The sequence below is a fragment of the Corvus brachyrhynchos genome, unplaced genomic scaffold (genome assembly GCF_000691975.1).
Source record: "Corvus brachyrhynchos isolate BGI_N302 unplaced genomic scaffold, ASM69197v1 scaffold142, whole genome shotgun sequence".
Classification (NCBI taxonomy): Eukaryota; Metazoa; Chordata; class Aves; order Passeriformes; family Corvidae; genus Corvus; species Corvus brachyrhynchos.
Window position 1 is genome coordinate 8,547,680 of NW_008237226.1, and position 21,163 is coordinate 8,568,842.

Sequence of the window (21,163 nt, forward strand, 5' to 3'; positions counted from 1 at the left end):
ATAGAAAAAGCTAGCTCAGGGAATTCTACGCTCCAGTGCAGTCTGCGCCCTAGACATGTACTGCCCGCTTCTAAAATAAGTGTAAGAGGAATAGCAGGGATTTTGTGAGGATAAATATATGGATGATTGCAAGATCTACAGTTATGCTGAGCCATAAGCCTTCCTAGACAGAATAGAAGGAGATGCAGTCCTGCAGAGTGGGAGTGTCCAATATCGTTGATGCAGTGGCCTTCCTTTTTGGTGCTGCCCCTGGATAATAGCATTAAGCTGCTGACATTTGAATCAATAACTAGTTATCCCTTTCCAGAAAGGAGATAATTCGATAATGGAAATGACAATGAAAGCAAAGGTGGACTCATCTGGCAAAACTGAAGCATTCTTTTCAGTGGCCTTAGCAGAGTTCGCAAACCTCTTTCCTCAGTCTTCAGTTTCTGCTCCTGTTCTCAAAAGACAGTTAGCCTTTTCCTGGGTGCTCTGCTTAAACACTGACAGGACTTTTTAGATGTCAGACTTGATTATCTTATCTGCTCAAAGTATTTTATCAATCTGTCTTATTTTCATGAAGAAGGTAAATAAATTAAAACTTGATAATAGGTAGGCTTCTCTACCAAAGAACTTGTCCCCAGTGCCACATGCTGGACTCTGACACTTAACTATTTTGAATCTGTATGCTTAAGAATGAGATCAAAAAAGGGAAAAATAACCACTGGATTTAAAAGTGTCTAGTCAAAAGTTCATGCACCCCCAGCATTGTCTAGTAATCTCACATTGAAATCAATGAAAGTCTCCCTCTGGCTTCATGTAACTTGTACAGCATCCATATGAATCACATAGTCACTCCTGTGTTTACAGTTTGAGTTAAACATAGGGCCAGGAAGGGACTGTTGACACTGGAAAAAAAAGTGCAAATATTGGTGCAACTGAAGACCTATATCTATTAAAGCCAATTAGAAAGGGGAGCAGAACAATGTTGTGAAAGATTTCATTGTGAACTTATCAATGGTATCATGTTGCAGCAACAGTTAAAGTAATTTTTCTGGGATTGTTGGCACAGCATCAGATTTTTAATACAGAGTGCTAAAGAGGATGGAAAAACTTAAGTGTCTTGATATTTTAGGATGCATTACTACATGCACTTCAGGCCCTTCCTCACAGGTTTGGCTCATTTTTCTGAAGCTTTAAATAGCGAAAAAATGGCTTTCCTATGTTGCCCTGATATTCTATTATATTCTGTTCTTTCTTTCTGGCATGTATGATATAGTGTAATGACATCACATCCATTAAATCCGCCTCTTGATACTTGTTTAAGGTTAACTGAGGCACAGGGATTCTATTGCATGTGTTTGATGCTATTTAAACTGCAGAGCTCTAATTCATAATGCCTTTAAAACAATGAAAGAATAACCAGTAAATGGGTCACTGAAGTTGATACAGGGCTTCTGCACTAACAATACTCTATATTTTATATATGATCAAAACACTTTTCATTTCCTGAACTCTTCATATTGCCAGGGAATACAATCCATACTTAGTTTTCTTTTTTATAAGGGCTGATGATTTGATAATAAGTAAATTAAATTTAATATTAATAAATACCCTTGTTAACTACCTGAGAAGTGACACCTACAGTACTTCTCATCATGAATTTTCTCTTAAGCAGGTGATGAACTGGAATAAACATTCCTTATATATATGTATATATATATGTACATATATGTACACACACAGAATCATAATCAAGAAAAAAAACAATATGAGAAGACTGATTTAGTGTAACACTGTCAAAAAATTAACTGCTTTTTTTCCATATCTCTATTTATGGACTAGCCAAACTTGAAAATTGCAACATTGTCCCTGTAACAGGTCCACAAAGAACAAACCAGCTCTTGAATAACATATTCTTAAATATGTTATTACACTTACTAAATCTAATTTGAAAATGTCAGATGGAGGTCATATAATTTATGAGCTTCAGACAGGTAAATGTACTGTGTAAACACTGAGATTGAGATGGTTCCTTTCCAAGCTGTTGTCTTGGAATCTTTTGTACTCGCGTACACATTACTCCCCCAGCCCCAAGCTGGATATGCTCCAGATAAGATTCCTTTTCCTCTTGTGTGCAAGGAAAAAAGGGATAATAACTTTTGACATCTGGAGATGCTGCGTAGTGTTGCCTTTTTGTTTTGTTTCACTTTGGGGGTAGGAGCAGGGTGAGAAAATGAGGTATTTATTTGTGAAATTTTGTTTGTTTAAATTTTTCTTCTTCTTTTTTCCCCCAGAAACTGGCAAGAAAGTAGATTTCTACCAAAATTTTACATGATAACTCTTCATTTCAACTGACTTTTCAATAAAATTGCAGAATCATTCATTTAAAATTCTTGTCTTACTGAAAAGTAGTCCTAAAAATAATTATTTAATAAAGATCCTTTAATGTCCAGCCTTTTTCTCTTCATGCTTTAACCCTGATTTTATTTTTCTTTTTTTTCTCTCCATTTATTGGCTAAATAAAAATAATAGCCTGCACAATGGGAGTGGAATTAAAATTAAAGATATTATCTATTTTAAAAGAATTTAAAATCCTCCAAAATCATAGGAAAACATAATTTAATGAAAAATATACAAGTTATTGTTGTGGGTTTTTGTTCCCAGACAGCTTTTTTCTTCAGAAATGGGCATGAATCATGGTAAGGTTTTTAATAGTAGTAATCAGAAGGCTTTGCAACTGAAACCAGTCAAATTATGGCTTCTAAATGTAGACTTTTTTTTGTTAAATGTTTAGTATAGCCATTCGGGGAAACATAATGTTGTTTGCTGCTAACTAGCACAGATTGAAAGTATTTTTCAGTCTCGATGTTGAGTTGTCTAAGAACCTCTGTTTATATTGCATCCTATTTATGCAAGAAAATGAACTTCATTTTGAAGCTAGTATCTTTGAAATAGAGGATAATTTGCACTGCATGGATTCTGTCTGTAATATCAGCTAAGTTTGCAGAGAAAACTAGGGGTAAAAACAGCAATGTTCAAACAATTTCACACAACTATATCTTTATTATATACTGGTAGAATTCTATGGATTAGTGGTGTGACAATTTACTCAAATGTTATACCAGTGTAAGTCCAAATAACTCTTAGTGGAATTATACCTATTAAATCTCTAAATCAAGTGACCAACATGTTTTTTCAGAAATGCCATTTGTGACTGCTTGCTGCTTTTTAATTTCTGCTAAAAATTATAAAACAAGAATCACATTCAAGAAGCTGGTCCTAAAATGCTCTTACAAAAACCTCTCCCTGGTGAACTTCCAGAGAGATTGAACTCCTCTCAGTCCTAGTGAATGAGATTTGCTTTGTGATTTTTGAAACAAACCCTAGTTTGAAGACAAGCTTAGGAAGACATTAACTGATCTAATGTGACATTGTATGTGTTTGAACAATGCTTTTCTCAAGGAGCACAAAATCTACCAGCCTGGGAATGACTATGTACTATATAAAGGCAGACTTCCATGCTTCAGAGTACAATGTGCAGGTATAAACATCAGGTTCACATCTGCCCATCTATAATGACAATGTCATGGAAGTTTGCTGAATGATTTAAAGGTAGAATTTCCGAATGGAAGAGTGGAATCTAAGAAAAGTTCTTGCACTTCAGGGGTGCATGGCTATATAATGAATTATTTTCCTTATTTTACAGAAAGGTTTTACTGTTTTTGCAGAAGATTCTTGCCCATAACACTACAGTATTGCACAATGGAGACTGCTCTTTCTTTCATTTTTCACAGATTTGCAATGGATTTAAGTTCAGCAGTATATTAAATAGAGATGGGTTACAAGCTTAGGCAATACCCAGAAAGTTTAACTATTATTAGCATTCTCCTTGGCACAGCTTTCAAATAGACCATCTAAAACTTTCCCAGTATTAGATGACAACTTGACAATTGTCAAGAATGGTTTGGAAGATAGTTGGACTGAAGACGGGCCTAGGAAATAGTTTGTACAACACATGTGGGAGAGAAAAGAGTTAAGCTGTATTATCTTATTAACGAGTAGGTTCTGTACCTTAAGTAATTTGTTGAGCTTATGAATGAATGAAGTTTTAAACCTGTCCTCTAAATCTTTGAAAAATATCCTATCTGTGGGCCATCCTTTCTTTTGCTTGAGATTGCTCCATACATGAGGTTTTCTCTTTTTTCATAGTTCTAAATCTACAGTCATTTACTTCTGAAATTAAGTCTTTGAATAACCATATTTTAGTCAATGCATATTTGCCTGAACAGCATTAAACAGGATTCAATGAATAGACTGTGAAGTCCTTGGGACACAGTTTTTTTCTTATTTTTATGCTTTCACTTTATTGGGTTGATTTTCTAACAATTTCAGCTCATCCCCGAGAATACAGGTGCTCTCTAAGCCTGAAAATACATTCCTCACTATTCACCCTTGCTCTTGAGTATTTCCGATGCAACCAGATTGAAATGTGCTTCTGATATTCTGAGTGTCCTGGCTTCCTAACATTTTTTAAAAGGGTCATTCACTTTACTGAGAGTTTGCAACTGAATGAAAAATTCACTGTATTTGATTTTTGCATTCTCACACGCTAAAAGGAGAATGAAGTACAAAATTATCTTCTTAGAACTTAAAAATTACCATGTCAAGATTGAATTACAGACATGATGAAGAGATGCATCTTATCCAAATGCAACATATATGTGCTAGTTAATATTAGTATGCCAACAAGAAGCCAGGAAGATTTTCAGAAATCCTCAGCATCTAAATCTTGATGATTTTCAAGACAGGGTTATCTCCTGTCTAGTGATATAATGACAAAACATTTTTAAGAGTCGACAGCTCCCCCCGCAATGGGGGCGGGTGGATGAACACATTTGGAAATCTAGTTCACTACTGTACTGGAAGAAAAATGGGAGATCAGACATTTTCAAATGCAGGTGTATTTGTTAGAACCCTGGAATAACACAAACCTGTTTCATTTGTGTATATTTCAAACATCTGTGTTGCAGAAAGATTGTGGTGCTCTCAAAAGGCCAAGTATTACATCCAAAACTACAGGTGAAAAACCATGATTGCATTAGCTATCATCAGTGGTCTCATTTGTCACCAATTATTACTTAACTTCATAAATCTTTGAGGATTTTGCAAGTAAAGCTCATGCAGCTTTGAAACCGGTTTTTTGTTGGGGTTTTTTTGCTGGTTGTTTTTTTTAATCTGATTATTCACAGCTTGCTAATTTGTAATTGGACTTTTACAACTCAAAAACCTCCAGATTTTGGAAAAACTAATTTATCTTTTCTTGGTTTAATTGTGGTATTCACACTCAAAACTGTGGAGTGAGATTGCTTCTAGTGGGTTGTATGCAGTGTTCTGGAACTAATAAAATATATTATTGATTGCTTAATGAAAAGCACTGTGTTCATACAAATTTACTGTGGCTGAGGGTGGATACAACAGCTACTTCTTATTCTGTTTGGAGGATCACCTGCCATTTTACTTGGGTGTATTTCTGCATATCAAGTGTGCTTTCAAATTAAGTTATGGTTGCCTACAGGGCACTATGTTGGGTGGCTCCATTAAGGTGCCCTTATACTTTTCCTTCCATGCAGTGCTACCCGTTGCTTTTAATTTAGGTTAAGATCATCAAAATTAATTATGATAGAGTGTATTAAAAGTTGAAATAGCAAATCAAGGAGTTTTATTAAGTGCCCTTTAGATTCCCTTATGTGTTTAGTGGTTTTAGCTTTTTATTTGCTCATCACAGTCTGATTCATCATGATTACTATGAAAAAGATCAGTAAAGCAGAACAAAAATGTCTGACTATGGTGGTAGTAACTACAGGTTTCATTTCCTAGCTGGTTTGATATCCCTACCAGCCAAAATAAATGTATAACTGTTCTAGTAGTGCTGGTGACTACTTGTAGTTGCCCTTTCCCTGTTGAGATGTTTGGTCTGTGCACTTGGCAGCAAAGCACTGGCTGTATTTCAGGCATAAGAAAATGCTACTGGTCCCCCTCCATCATCCTAATGGCAAAAATTCCAGTGTCAGTGGTGAACACCAACAACTATCAGTGCACTGTGATGAATCTTGTGGTGGAGAATGATCTCCCCCATTATCTGCGAGACATGACACACCGTGCCTGCTGCACTGAGTGCTCAGGGCAGGATCTATTGTGATTTTTTTGATGCACAGTTGCTGGGGACAGGCAAACACCTATCCAGTGGATCCGTGGGGTGGTCTTGTTTCTGTACAGTGTTGGTTGCTGTCCCCAGGTGTAGACCTTGTGAGGTTCCCCTAGGCACAAGCTCCTGCTGGAATCCTAACCTACTTGGTACCCAGCTGAATCATTAATTCTACCATTCTAGTTCACACTTTATACATCTTTAGCTTCCTATGAAAGCAGAGGAAATTTCGTCACACAAATGCTTGAGGTTGCTCAGTCCTCTGCATCTGCTGCATCTCTATCTGTGTCTTACTACCTGACAGCACAAGCTGGAAGGACTCAGGGTGGGATGCATCTGCAATTGGAGAATAAGGTCTGGCATTCATTAGTGGTATTGTGTGTACAAAGCTCCATGCATAAGAGATTGTAATACCCATGGTGAATTCCAGACCTAGTGACATAATTAACAATATGATCTCAGGCAGATAAACCATCTACGAAACTCAGCCTGGAAAAGATCCTTCATGTGGTTCAGCAAACCATCATGTATTCATTTTTCTTATGTTGTAAAGTCATAGATTTTTAAGTGAAAAGACATTGTAGCCATCTATAATCACCTTCAACCTTAACATATCTATCTCCATTACATTAGCCCAGGTAATACATTCAATACATGTACTATACCCACTGATATGTAGATGAACATACTCTTACTAACCATAGTCTGCTTTCAGAGGATTAATAGTTTAATGACCAACAGAATAGCCCAATACCTGTACTTCAACCGTTCCACTGAAATAAAGCACATAACAATCTCTGCTAAACATGACAGTACTCAAACACATGTCCTGAATGGACTCAGGTCAAATCAGCTCCTCATTTCTAGACGTACCTACTGTCAATGTACCAGGTTATCTACGAATTGTACTCCTCAGGGGAAATCACCACTGCATATAAGATCCCATATGCACTAGCTTCAAAACTATTAATTCCCTCTCAACTCATAGCACAACTTGCATCTTTGTATCTCTGGGTCACATATCAAGGCCAACATATTACAAATCAAAGAATGTCATCCATTAATTTATTAAATCAACCATAATTCTTTTGAGGTAAAAGAGGATGACAAAAAGAGTTTCACATGAATGATACAATTCTGGGTATTTGTAATATCCTTTTTTCCAAAATTTAATTCTCAGTGTTTCAAATCCTCCCTTTTCTCTAGCTAAATTTTATTTGGATTCACTTTTGATCATGTTATACCTTTTCCTGTCAGATGAAACTCTTACTGATTATCAGAAATATTATTTTACATATAATGAGCAAGTTATCTCCAGGGCATTTGTCAAATTAACCAAATAGGCTGTGTTTTGTCTGTCTTTCACACAGTGAGGTATATTTTGAAGACTGCATCATTACATCTTTCCAGAACTCCTTCCAATTCCTTGAGATCCTTTTAGAACTACAGATGTTAATTCTGGACACTGAATTCCAGTAATGGTGCCATTAATGGTGCCATTAATGCTGCCTTACCACCTTTATCATGTTCCTATGCTTGCAAATCAATTAAGGATCATGTTAGCTCACTGAAGGAAATCAGGTTCAACTGCTCATCCACCATTATAGTCATTTGTTGTCAATCTGGAGACGGAATCATTGCTCTCTACAGTAGCTTTTCTCATCATACAAATAGTCCTTGTTTCTAGATAGAAGTCCTTGCACTTGGCTGCAATAAAACCTATCTTTAGATCTGAACTGACCTCTGCAAGCGATCCGAGTCACTCTGTACAACTGACCTGTTCTCTCTATTATTTACCATTCCACCAATAGGTCACATCCAGTTCTCTGATTAATTGAAAGTAAAAGGAAATAGATTTTTTTTTTGGTATAAATTAGTTTAATGCATGAGGCCGTGACCCAAAGCCCATTAGACTCACTAAAAGAATTTCTATTGAATTTGGGTAGCTTTAGGTTCTGAGTCAGTTGTAATTTTGCTGTTTTAGAAATTGTTCTGATTCCAGGATAGAGTAGAATATATTACAGGCCTTCCTGACAGCTATAGAATTGATTTTTCTTAGCTTGGTATTTTTAAATTTTTTGGGGGTTTTGTTTTTGTTTGGTTGGTGTTTTTGTTTTTTTTTTTTAATTACTTTATTTTATTTTATTTTATTTTGCCAGCAAATAACAGCTGAACAATCCAGGCAGGATGGGACCAAAAGCTGGTTTCAGAGACCACACTAGACTTAAAAATTATTTTCAGTAGCTTAAGAAGCTAATAGTCTATGCATCAGTTTCTAGAATTATCCATATGCATGGTCTTAATATGTTCCATATTTTCTTAAAATGTAAATCTGTTTGTTCAATTATTTTTCCTCAGCTAGTGTTGCCTGATTTGATTATCTTGAGTCAAAATTCAGGCAGGTTGTCAATTTTGTGGGAAACTACAAAATTTCAGATTTTCATTCAAATATGGGACGTGCTTTTTAAAACACTGAATAATATTCTTTCATATTTTATAATCTTAAAATATTGAATACTGCAAGTTGTCCTTGTTTCAAGCATTTCTAGAAATATAATCAATAATCCATAATAGGTGGAAAATCTTTTGATAAAGAAAAGAATAAAAATTTTCGTTCAACTTGTTTCCTGAACCTCAGTTTGTGATAGGAAGCGGAAGGCATTTTATTTGAATCTGTCTTGCCTATATGAGTTGCAAACTAATATTTTTAATGACTGTTTCTTAGTGTTTTTATAGGTAACATCTAGTGTAGTAAGTTCCTGATGTCAGTTTAGATTAAAGCACCAAGAAAATAACTAATAATAATTCTTCAATCAAAAGTAAGCTGTTACAGAAACATGAAGGGGTTACTTTCAGGTGAACATTCTCCAGCATTGGCTTGAAGCCATCTTCAGCAGTCAACTACAGAAAGATTTATTGGTCAGATGACTTTCATATGTACAACACAAATTAAAATCCCAGTCATGGGAATTTGTTTAACAGTAAAACCCCAGTCCATGTAAACATCTATATTGTTGTGGAGGAAACCTTGTATCTGTGTGAACTTAAGAACTGTAGCAACCTGCCCCAGGCCACAAGATATCCCCCCGTTTTTTTCCTAAAATCATAAGTAGGGTGTTCAAAAAGCCTTTAGTATGTTCTTTTACTGATATTAAACACAGTACCTACAATTTTCTCCCTCCCTGGGGCTAGACACAGAAATTTTCTTGCTAGTTGTTGCCTATGTGCTTTGGCACATTTAGGCTGTATCCTTCAATATCAAAGTAGTTGAGTAAGCTAATTATACTGATCCTAAAAGATTCAGTGCCTGTAGGCTTTCTTCAGTGCATTGTGTATTTATATCAGAAATGAAGCTTGTCTTGTCTGCTTGCTGTGCTGTGCATGGGTTCTTAACCTCCTGCTAAGATCCCAGCTATTGATTTGGGTTGGCTCTCTCTGTAGGTGCCTGGCATGGTGCCTTATTCTCACAAAGCAGTAAATACCTACTTCTGAAAATTGGGACTTTTGCTGGTACTTTTAGATGGCCACCAGAAGGACAGCTTTACTGGTTGACTGAGAGTGCTGCCTTAATATAGAGACCTAAAATCTGGAAATTGCTGATGACATGGAGTAACTTGAGCAATGGCAGTAGATGTTCTGCTCTTTGCTGAAAACTGGGTGAAAAGCACCGACATGCAGTTGATAGCTTGCTGGCAGTGGATTTTACTGAAACTTCCTATGTTCTTTTCCTCGAATGGTTTTAAAATTTTTCCAGAAAGGTTTACATATCAAGAGATAACTAAGTTTTGCACAGGGTCTTCTATAATAAATTCAGTACGTACGTATCACTGTGTAAGCTCTTTTTCTATTGCACTGATAACTTGCAGCCAGCAGTTAAACTTTTTTTTTACATTCCCCAAGTCAGCTATGGAGATACAAATGGAGAGAGGAGGGGAGAGAGAATGACTTTGGGTTGGTTTTTTTTTTTCTGTGTTTTTTTGATAATGTTTATATGTAAGAAAGGGGTAGTCACAACTCTAGTGACAACATGGGGTACTGTTCAAAAGCTTCCCTGGGCAGTTTCAACAGGTGAAGTGTCATGGCAGAAATAGCCAGCAAGGCAATAAAACTGAGGAAGGAAAACCAGGCAGATTGTCAGAAATGTGTTCCTGGCTGAGTGACAGAGACCCACTCCAACAAGCATACAAACATGTGCATAACTACTTGTGTGAACAGCGTTGCTGAAATTAAGGGAAGGAAAGATCTAAAAAGGAAGGATATTACCACAAGCATTTTTTTTCAGGCTTTCAGCCTTCAGTGTATGGAATAGTTTGGCTTTTACTGCTCAGCTTTACAAAACACTTCAAAAAGTATTGATGTAGCAGAGGGAGGAATATGAGTAATCGAGCAATATAGACTCTTACAGCTCACATTTGTATGACTCATAATATTCAGGCTATGAAAAGTAGGACAAGCTTTAATGCAAGGAATAATGCAAAAATTTGTGTCAGTTTATTTTTTACATCAATAACTTTAAATGACAAAAGATTTCCCTGTTCTCTTCTATATTTTAAGAAGAAAAAGTAATTCACAGCCCCACCTTCACTGCTCTGCTTAGCGAAGACCAAGGACAAACGTCAGGAAAACCTGGAGTGTTTTGCTGCAGGTAGGGAGTAGCCACTAGGAGGGGCTGACTGCCTTGAAGAGAAGGTAGGGATTGATTTACTAAGAATTCCAATTAAAAACGCTAATAAAATAAGTTCAGTACTAAAAGTAGTGCTAAGCTAAGATAAAGTTGAAGTATTTATATATTATTTACAATGATTACATAATAACTTGTGAGATAAATGCTCTGTTTTATACTAATGTACTTCGAGGCGGCAAAAATATTCACAGGCCCGATTTCAAAACAAAACTCAGAACACTGCTCTCTCCTATAAGATAAGATTTGATTCATGTCAGTTCTTAGAAATAAATGTCTTGTATTTTATGCACCATTGTAGGACACAGATAAAATAGCTGATTGAATAATGAAAAAGAAAAGGTCTCTGTTCTGCCTGTGGTTCAAAGTCAGTGTATATAAAGCCAGGTGGCCTTGTTCATAAGCATGGCTCTTGGACAAAACAGCATCTGTTTTTCCATAACAGCCTTTTTTGCTGCATTATAATCTCTTTGTATATTTAATACCATAAATAAAACACTGGCATAGAAGAGAACTATAAATAAAACACTGGCATCGAGGGGATATGACAAAAGTGATCTCTCAACTTGTTTCTTAATATCAGTGCCATAGTTAAAAGAAAAGTCTGTTCAGTGCCATACTGGAAGGGATGAGGAAACAACTGCTGCATTCCCTCCAGCCCCCAGACTGGCAAGCAAAAATAGTAATGCTGGGAAAGTTACAAATGGGTTTGTTCAGAGTTATTCCTTTTGATTGAGGCTTCCTTTTTCTCCACCTTCACATAGAACTTACTGCTCATGAAAGATGCCAGAGAGATGATGCTGACCTCCTATTAAGAGATATTTTGGAAAAGGTTGCATATTCCAACCAGAGATCAAGCACCATGACAAACATATGGGGTATTGGTCTTCTACCTTAATTTACAAGACAGTGAGCGAAAACTTGTGTTTGGTCTTTAACTATGATCACTGATATTTTGTCTGACAAAGGACAATTCAGGGAAAATGCGTCTTGGACATAATGTTTTTTCTTGTTTAAAAAATGAAGGAGAAAATTTCATTTAGAAAGGTAAATATTAAATATAAACTTTCTTTAATTTAATGAGAGTCTTGAAATCAAAAATATTGCAGCTGCCAAACCATAGCCCAATACATTTGCTGAAACAAGGTTTAGTTTAGAGATCTGGGAAAGTAAGAAAGAAAGAAGAGAATCCTCGGTTCTCTAAAGGCAAATTTCAGTGAGAATGGCAATGATCAGTATGAAAAATGGGCTAAGAATATTCTTATTTGGGTGGAGGATGGTAATGATCAGGGTGAAAAGGGACAACATGAGCTGACCATCTGTATTGGACAAAAAGATATTTTTTTTTTCCATATTCAAAAGTACACTGCTGTGAGTAGGAATCTTTTTCACACTGATGTAATTAGTATCAGCACAAGAAACCTGTCTCCTGTTTCTCTATAAGCAAGGGAAAAAACCCAACAGTAATGACAATGTAAGAGAATGGTTTCAAAGCAGCCTTTGCTCTGTGAGGAGGCAAATTGAATACTGTTTTTAAACAGGAAAGATCTCTGCTTCTACTGAGTTCATACAGAAGGTGGTCCTCTGCCTGTCACAGGTTGCCCTGTGACTTCAGTGCTGCCTTCATGGTAGGGTGAGGAAGGCTGGAAACTACTGATTTTCACAGAGGCAAGTTCTTGATTTGCAGGGAAGAAACAACTCCTGCTATCAGAAAATTCAGTGTATCAATGTAACAAGGGTCTAGACTCCACAAAATGGCCAGTATCTGCATTCAGAACTTTGTGGGAGCTACTTTGAGTCAGTCTGTTACTTTTGAGGAGAGAAACAACACCCAAAACCCATATGGGAACTGGCAGCTCCTGCTTCATTGTCAGCTCAGCTTTGGGGCTGCCTCTCACAAAAACATCTTTCTGTGCCCAGACCTTGCCAAACTCAGATGGGGTCAATCTAGGGCAATATTCTTCCACACTGAAAATTTAGATACAGGGTCTCACAGTACCTATTAAATTAGGATGTTAGAGGAGCTGATATGTGGGATATAGCTGCCACCACTTTGCTGGACCTTCTAAATGTGAAGGTCATTACTCAGGACCTTCTCACTCATACTAAGGTTCAGGATCCACATAGTGTAGCTGCCTCTTGCAGATACATTTCTTTTGCTGCAAGAGATTCCTAATCCTAGTGAGCTAGAAATGCAACAGGAGGTGGCAGCTATGCAGAACTGCTTGTGAGTGGCAAAGGGTCTTAAAACCCTTCATAATACTAATTAGGTCCTAATTAGTTTACTCAGATATTCCAAATTCCTTCACCACTGGTGATATTGGGAAGCTCAAAGAAAAAGAATGATGATACAGCATGCTATCCTATATCAGCTATTTCACCTACATACTCCAGCTGTCTGAAAGAGTTCTTTATACAGACCCTCAAATAGAAAATCAAAGACAGAAGTCAAGTGTCCAGGCTAAACATTTTGAGAGGAGAAAAGAAGATTGTTCAGTCCTACATAGTGGGACCATATATTCATGTTAAGTTTATTAAACAAAGAGACACATTATGAGCAAAAGTGATGGCTGTTTTACTAGCAAAATAACTCTTTCATTGTGACATCTGAGAGGATGTGTCATTGGTATAAATTGATGCCTGAGAATATACCTACCACTGGGCCCACTAGCTTCCCACCTACTCTGTCATCTGGTCTGGTGCAGAGATAGAGATTTAAGATACTTAAACATAGGTTTAAAGTGCCATTTTATCTCTCTCATATGTTAGACCTTGAGTTGTATCTGCCATTATTGTGGGGAAGTATCAAAAGTCCTAGATTGTCTAAAATGCTATTTAGCCTCTGTGGAGTCTCCCCTATTAGAAACCCAGTAAAGTGCTTTCTTGGACCAAGTGGTTATTTGTTGGCAAGTGAATATCAATGATTTCAGCTGTGATGGCTGAATAGTTGCCATCTCTGGTTGCCACCACAGGCAATCTGGTATATCCGAAAATAGCTTGGACACCTGAATTACCCATGGCCAAAGTCACTTGGCTTATAGATCATTAGCAGCTTGTGTTAAGCAGCAAGGCTTTGCAAGAAGCTGCTGGGAGATGGGTGTGCATTGTTCTTCACTGGTATGCAACCTTAGTAGCTGCCTTCAGGACTTCTATCTGTACCTGGATGGTGTCCTGTTAAAAAGATTTTTTCTCAACTCATTGTGACAATTTTCCTTGCACAGAGACCACCTGTTTAATATTGTTTTGAATGAACTGTAATTGGAACTTGACAGAATATTAGAGTATAAAAAGTCTCCATCAAAAAGAGAAAGTTGTTCTTTTGGCCTAAGTTTGCTGGGCTTCTTAATATGGATCCGCTTGCTCTTGACAGCAAAGATCCTTCACACTAACACAAAAACCTGAATAAAATCAGAGATTAGTAGCTGTAACAGAAACATGACAACTCTTCATTCCTCCTTGAGTGAGATTTAGTGTTTAAAATGCAGTTGACCTAATTTTGCTTGGAAAATCTCTTATTCTTTTTATCTATGTTTTCATGAAAAAGTTTTTTTCAAAATAAGTCTTTCCCATCCTGGTATAGGAACTTTTCTTTCATCTTCCCATTCCTTTCTGTGAGGGTGCCATGTAACTTGACAAGCTCATTCTGCTAAACCCTTTCACTTTTATTCCACTATGGAAAATAACGTGGCTGGGATAAAATCGGGGAATAAACTGTGCTAAATTCCAGTGCCAAGTCAAAATGCATGGTTTTCATTCAAACATCAAATGCATAGTTTTCACTGCGATAAAACCTTCATTTTGCATCTGTTCATACCTGTATAGACAAAAAATGTTAATTGTAGATATCCACAATTTAAAACATTTTTGAATTATGAACTTTTATTTAAAATAATACTTCAAAAAATTTTAATCTTGCTTGTGTGAAAGTTTCATATTACGGTTAATGAGTCCAAGTTCTTTGTGGCCTTACATAAGACTCTACTGATTTCAGTGGAGGCTGAAGTACTGCCCCATAAGTACTAGCAATACGAATCCTAAACACTGTTTAGCTTCTTAACTTTAGAATTTTAAAATCTCTTTGAATAAATTCACCAGGCAAGCACATAAAGCTGATGATTTGATAGACTGGGAGGTGCCAACCTTCTCTGAAAATGATCTCTGGTGTTGCAGCCACTATTATACATGAGAAGAGATCTTTTAAGAAGCTGGGTAAACTTGATGCATCCAAAATCATTAAACACCTGTTCCATTAATGACATGGAATTTGTCCTGTGTACAGTTGCAGCAGATTCCATCTGACAGTTCATCTGAGAAAATTGGGCCTAAAAAGGAGGGCAGAGGTCCTCAGCTAATGAGCAAGTGGAGGTTCTGATCTATTAGGTTAGATAGAAACTACCCTGTCTTTGAGTCTTAAAATATGACTGGGGCTTTGGCCTTGTTTTAAAACATTTATGAATCGCTGCCTTAATCCTGCAGGACTATTCAACTGAAATCAGTGGAACTATTCACAGGAGTAAAAGATGTACTATTGGGCCACAGCAGTGCGTTCCCCATGACATCATTAAGTCATTCTCCACCTCTCAGCCTTTCTTCCTCAGCATGCTGGCTCATCATTCAGGGAGGGTGTGTTAGTCTTGCTTAGCCCTCGTTTAATTTGAAAGAAATGTGCTAAGTGAAGATTGATTCTTTATAGCAGGAATTCTTGACTAATAGAAAAGCCACTTTTTTTTTCCTAACAAAAACTTCTTTTCTAGGTAAAATCATAGCACAACATGCTTCACATGCTTAGGTGAATCTTTTTTGCCAGGAATGTCAATATTATAAAGTTTATGAATTCCATTTCTCTAAAATATAAATGAAAATGACTGTGAAGATTATTATTATTATGGGAAAGCAGGTACATTCAGGAAAAAAAACCTCAGTAAAGTATATTTTGCAGACTTCAATAACCATGTAAAAAACCCCAAAAAACAGTGAATTAAAACTGCAGAAAAGTTTGAATGTGTGAAATAGCTACTAACAGAATTGGGGCGCTGTGTTGCAGTGATGTCATCCTGGAGCTGCACTGTTCCTCTATTTTGTTCTCTGTGTTTTGACTCATTTCAAAATGTGTGTTGACCCCGAGAAAACCTTGCTAAAATCTCACAGGCACTTATCTCCACTTAATCTCTCAGCAGCACAGCCACCAAAACAGTAGGTATTTATGTTTTGCATTTATGTGACTGCCAGAATTTTGTGCTAACAGTTTTTAGAATGAGACTTGGTGATTTATCATCTGGTACTCAGTGAGGTGGTTGAGGTATGGTATACTTGGGATATCATTACACTTTAAAGTTATCAGTATTTCAGAGGGAGGAATGTAAAGAGGCAAATGGACTGAGGCTGTAAGTGTTATCACTGACAGAGTGGTGGCAGGCCCACAGTAACGAAAGGCTCCAAAAGTACAAGCTGAACTGAAGACACAATGTGGTTAAAAAGGCCTTTACAGACATCTCTTTCCTGAGTCAGGACAGGAGGACTGATGTGAAGGATAGTGTTTGGTAGGTCACATGCAACTCCTTTCCCATTGCTAAACATGCTTGGACCTCCACTGGTTACACTGTTACACTGAGCCCCTCCGTTAGGGAAGAACATGAGATATTACAGATATTACAGGTAGCAGATATTCCCATATGAAATGACAGTATTATGTTCTGTAATTATTTTAAAGACCAGATGTAAACAAATGCAGCATTTTTTTTCTCCCTTGTGGATTCTCATGGATTTTTGTGTTGTATATATAGCCCTGCACAAAAAGTAACCATTCAGCTGCATTATCTTCCATTACCAGCATTGTTTTTCAAGACACTCTTGTTTGGGTGAGCATTCTTTGCCTTTAATCTAAGACTTAGTTGGTGCAAGAAATATCTGGCTGGAAGAATGATGCCGACAGTTTCCTAACAGGAGTACAGTTTCCATCTCCAGAAAGCATTTTATCTGTACAGTTCATGTTAATATAATAGGTAAACCACAAACAGTATACCATGTTTTGTCAGTGTAATCATCTAATTAGGGTGTTTGCTACATAAAAAATGTTACAGGTCCAAACTGGAAGTTTTAACTGTTGTCCTAGCTCCTAGCTTAACAGAATTATTTACTGCTGGTCTGCTTTTTATGATTAATATATACCATGTTGATTTGGTGTGTTAAAGGTAAGCAACATGGCACTAGCTCCTGGTTCCCTTGGATGGCACATGATAAAGACTAGCCCACCTTACAAATGTGTACTCAGGGAAAATAAAAATAGCCAATGTACTGACAAAATATTTTATTTTCTATTGCACAGCTTGAATTCTTTCCCGTTTAATGTGTGACAAAACAAATCCTATTTTGTGGCTTCTAAGTCCAAGAAGTGCAAATTCTGTTTTCACTTAGTTTATTAAACAGCTCTGGTTTTACAGAGTAAGAGAGTATTATTTCAGATTGTGCTATTTTAGCTGACTCTATAAAAAGAACTATGCATTTTTTATCTTGTCATCTTTACCAAAGTGTAGAATTTTTGTTCAATCCTAGATCATATGGACCCTCTTTTCTGAACCTGCTGACTGACATCAACGGCAGCCTTGCTAAGGCAAAGTAAATGTCATGAAATATTTTGTTCTACCACAGACACTGGCAAATAATTGGCATCTGTTTTCTGTTGTCTAGCTGCCATTCTGTTTTCTAAAACAGAAACTTCCATTTCTCATCTAATTCCTTGATGAATTCAGTCTCTTACGGGACTGAAAAAATTGCAAGAAAAAAAAAATGAAATATTTTGTTAGAGGAAACCTAAATAGTTTCATAGTGATTTCCATGTAATTAATTATCCAAACTGGTTGGAATTTCTTAAAATAAACCAAATAAAAACTCGAGAATGTTTATCTTGACAAATGGAAAATTCTTCAGCTGAGTAATATAATTATTTCTGTGTTTGTCTGGATATTTTTGATAGATTCTATTGTAATTCAGTCACTTTTGTCATCAGGTTTACTGTTTTACCAAAATACAGCATAATTTCTGTGTACACAGTAGGAGATTTTTCAATTGTATCCAACTATTGGCTAACAGGATATAAAATACTTATCAAAATACCTATTCAACTCCTTATTACTAAAGCTTTAAAGCAGATAAAACAGCACTCTGACTTCAGGAATTCTTTTGGCTAAGCATATGACATTAACACTCATTAATATGCTTTCAAATATGTTGGCAGAGTGGTAATAAAATTAACACCTTCTAATTTTTATATGGAAACTAAGCCAAAGTGCATTTGATCTTATGACTACTTAGCAGTGTGCATGATACTTAAAATATCAACATAAATGCTGAATAAAAATATTATCTCTTTATTAAGTGAAGACATGGTTGCATCTTATGTACTAAACTGATATTGTTCAGCTGCATAAGAAAAATGTGTGATGAAAGACTAACAGTCAGCAGGATAAGAGAAAAGATCAGCTTTTTTTTTTACACCTAAGTGTTTCCACTGTTTATCTTAAAACACCAAATAACACACAGAAAGTTAATTTCAGTTTTTATATTTACTGTTTGCCACATAGGTAAAGTCTCAATAGTCATTGAATTTTATGGGCAATATTTACCTAGAATAATGCAAAAATCAGATACATTTTCTGCATTATTTTGAAACAGACCATCATACTTACATTAACAGTGGAATCTCTTCACAGCACACTTTTCAGTAAAATTCAAATTCTTGAATTTGTAAGCTACATTTTTACAAAATAATTGATAAATTTAATCACTGCTATGAAATGAAGATACAGTTTTAGGTGCAACTCTTTGTTTATTTATAAGCAATATAAATTAAATATATAGATATTTTGAAGATAAAAATATGTATATATACATGGATATTTGCTTCCAGTGTCCTGAATCTGGAAGCTTGTTTATATGGCATAAGCTAAAATTTTTTGTGGAATCATTGTCCTTTCATGTATAGTATATGTGAGACATTTCTCTCTCGGTCCTATCCCATGGCTTGTGTGAATTACTGGAGTTTTTTACTGTCTAGTGCCTAGCAGATTTAGAACCCAAATCTCTGCAGATCTTTATCAGATACTTTACCACATAATTGTGGTCTAGGGCAGTGACATGTGCCAAATAAATTTTTGGCGAAATACTCTCCATTATAATTTCAAATCTTCTAATATCAGAACATGGACTACAGTGTTTCAAACTGATTTGATATTTTTAGAAATTTTCATGTGTTTTGCTATTCTGATTGAACATAAGAAGAATAGAGAAGGAAACTAAAACAAATTTGTTCTGAAGGAAGAACAAATGCTTGTGGTTTTTATAGAAATTTTTGAATATATTATGACTCACTGTGTATGACATCTGAAAAAGAGTTGGTCTATATTTTTTTTCAACTTTAAAAACTGATCTACTAAAAAAATATTTTATGACCTTTTAACGTTCATGGCTGTAGCACCACTGCCACTGTGACAGTGATATCCTACTGTGATTTACAGCAAACAGTTTTTGAACTCTTATCAAAGCATAAACATATTGCTGCCAGTCTCTCTATCATAGAAACAGGTACAATGAAGCATTGTCCAGGTGTGGGGCCCCCACATAAGAAGGATGTGGATCTAATGAAGATGATGAGAGGACTGAAGCACCACTCCTATGAAGACAGTCTGAGAGAGTTGAAGTTGTTCAGCCTGGTGAAGAGAAAGGTCTGGCACCTTCCAATGCCTAAAGGGGGTCTACAAGAACGTTGGAGAGGTACTTATTACATGTACTTGTAGGACAAGGGGTAATGGCTTTAAACTGAAGAAGGGCAAGTTTAGATTAGACATAAGGAAGAAATTCTTCACTATGAGGATGGCGAAGCACCAGAACAGGTTGCCCAGAGAAGTGGTGGATGCCCCATCCCTAGAAGTGTTCAAGGACAGGCTACATGGGACTTTGAGCCACCTGGTCTAGTGGAACATGTCCCTGCCGATGGCAGGAAGGTTGGAATTAATGATCTGTAAGGTCCCTTCCAACCAGAGCCATTCTGTGATTCTGTGACCATTAAAAAGCTTAGCCTGTAGTAGAATCTTACTCTGTGTGAATGCTCTGGCCAATTGAAGTTTGCACATTCACATTTTCCTATGAAGTGCAAATCATGCAAGGAAACTTTGCTATGCTATGACACTAATTATTAAGCTGCAGTATACATTTAAAGAGGTACAGTGGCATAACATAATTCAGTGAAAAGGCAGAAGGTTCTCATGTTTCTTCTACTTTAATATAGTAGAACTGGTTGTAATGAATTTTGGGGTGTTGTCGCCTAAATTTTTTTTGTAAACAATTTTAGGAACATTATTTTCATAATACAGAACCTAAATTTCTTGAACTTATTTTGTTGTAATGCTATTAAGATGTACTTTGCAGTTCTAGCATTTTTTCCCCACTGAAGATATTGTAGTCCTACAGTATCTAAGAAATTAATACCCCTAAAAACTCCTTTTTTGAATGAACTCAGTGGAACTTTTATATAGCATGGTCTATACACCATATAGCATGGTTTTAGAAAGTGCTGTTTATTCATCTACCTGCCCTCCTCTGAGGATGGTGACGTCTAAATCCCTTGTAAGGTTTATGGTTTTATTTCTTCCTTAGCAGTAGGTTTATGTGTGGCTCCTATGAAATAGTAGAATCATCAGGATCAAGAACTAGAATTTTCATAAGAAGTGTGCAATTTTGAGGAAATATACCATCAACACCGAAATAGTTCAAGACAAAGAATATTTGGCGATTTTGAGAAATCTGGAAAGAAAAGGATTCTGCAATTTCACTCCCCAAAATTGAAGTGATGGGTTTTATTTTTGAGGTTTCTCTGCTTCATTTTAGTTGTTTTGACTCATTATTTTATTATTTTACATGTTACTATTTCCTTCTACCACCTGAAATGACTGATTTCTGCCCCCAGGTAAATTGCTTTCTTCTCTGATGTCTTTTTTTTTGTAGATCAGAGTTCCAATATGGCCATGTTCTTGAAAGGGAAGCACCTAATACACAGCTCATTTATCAAGGCAAAAGTGTTTAACTATGACCCTAAGCACATGCTGCTGCTTGTTAGTTTAACTGAAGCTACACAAACATGATAAAAGGTAACTGACCTTTATTCTGTTCTCTAGGTATCTGTTTGATGATGGTCTCACTTTGTCCAGAGGTTTAACAAGTGTTTACTTTTTAACTAACTCTCTGATTACATGATCCTCTTTTCCCTGACTCTCTTCCTTCATCATATGATACAGCTT

The 21,163-nt window shown here is 36.3% G+C and overlaps 1 long non-coding RNA gene across 3 annotated transcripts in view; it reads left to right on the top strand.

The window, feature by feature from the left end:
* Positions 1–21,163, top strand: part of LOC108445453 — a 370,042-nt gene that overhangs the window by 147,712 nt on the left and 201,167 nt on the right. For all 3 annotated transcript variants that reach the window (XR_001860308.1, XR_001860310.1, XR_001860309.1), the window contains 3 exons: positions 10,745–10,879; positions 19,432–19,640; positions 20,871–21,013. This is a non-coding gene — a long non-coding RNA (uncharacterized LOC108445453). The remainder of the gene's footprint in view (positions 1–10,744; positions 10,880–19,431; positions 19,641–20,870; positions 21,014–21,163) is intronic.